This window comes from Cibotium barometz, chromosome 46, assembly GCF_041138505.1.
Source record: "Cibotium barometz isolate CiBa-2024 chromosome 46, ASM4113850v1, whole genome shotgun sequence".
In the NCBI taxonomy this organism is placed as follows: Eukaryota; Viridiplantae; Streptophyta; class Polypodiopsida; order Cyatheales; family Cibotiaceae; genus Cibotium; species Cibotium barometz.
This window is the reverse complement of record NC_141091.1, coordinates 22776990-22778162: the sequence shown is the minus strand read 5'-3', so window position 1 is coordinate 22778162 and position 1173 is coordinate 22776990. Positions and strand designations below refer to the sequence as shown.

Here is a 1173-nt window from a genome sequence, read left to right as displayed (position 1 = left end):
TATGTCATATTCATGACCTTGACAAACGTCCAATCTATGAAAGTACCCATCTTGTCCCTTTCAAACTTCAGCAAGTACAAAGCAATGGGTGACCTTATTAGCAAAGGTGAGTTTTTCATTATGAGTTTTGTTGTAAAACCCTCGACGCGGTCAAGATTCTGAAGTGATGGGGTCCCTCAAATTTGCCACACTGGCAATCATAATCGGTTCCTTGTGCTACTACGGGCCCTATCTTGGTTCCCTCAAATTTGGCACACTGGCAATCATAATCAGTTCCTTATGCTATCGGGCCTTATCTTGTGATCTTCTCCCATGCTTCAAACTGATACACCTAGAATGCCAAGTGTTGGAGTCTAGCTTGCCATCATACTCGATGTTTTCTCATAGATGGTTGACTTGAGCTATGAAGGATGCTTTTAAAAAATCGATGAAGCATGGCAACGCATTCTCATTGGTATCAATTGTCTTCAGCCTAGAGAATGAGAGATAAAGAAATACAGGAAAACTGGGTGTGTACCCGTCCGTCCATTGCTGTAGTTGAAACTCTGTTCAGGACCTCTCTGCAACTGTTGTTGAATCTCACATATGCTCCTCCGGCGTTCCCTCGTTCTTCTGCACCGGCTGTGGGGGCCAAAATAAAAAATATAATCAGAAACACCAAGAACCCTCGCGCGCTTTCTTTCCACTTTGGGATTTTATTTTGGTAGGGGGGTGCGCCGGGCCTCTGAGGCAGTGCAATACAGAGGCGATGCGCGCAGCCCCCGGGCAGCAAGCTGCCGGGAGGGGGCTGCCCCCATGAAAGAAATTAGGTTAATATCATGTGGCCCGATGGGCCACGTATCAGATATTAAACTGATAAGAACAGATACTACACTTGATCTTAGCCAAAAGGCCGAGAAAGGTATGAGACACCACGGCTCACCCCTATGGATTTTATACCAGCCCTCGCAGTCCTGCCCGCCCTATGGGATAAAAAGGCGGATCCCTCACCTGCTATTCCATGCATATGCTGTGTAAGGCCACAGACATAAAGTCATCGAGCAACCACCTCCGAGTGACTCGAGAAATTAGAATGATCATGCACTTTTCATAACCATCCACTAGAGACTTGAAGGATAGGGATGCGCTCATTATCATGGCTTTTGCATCGCTATTATAGTAAGGGTGCCAATA

At 46.2% G+C, this 1173-nt stretch overlaps 1 non-coding gene across 1 annotated transcript; it reads right to left on the bottom strand.

Moving 5' to 3' along the window:
• Positions 1 to 706: 706 nt before the first annotated feature.
• Positions 707 to 905, bottom strand: LOC147612016 (U2 spliceosomal RNA). The gene has a single exon (XR_015263712.1). It is a non-coding gene; the product is annotated as a U2 spliceosomal RNA (small nuclear RNA).
• Between the last annotated feature and the right edge of the window lie 268 nt (positions 906 to 1173).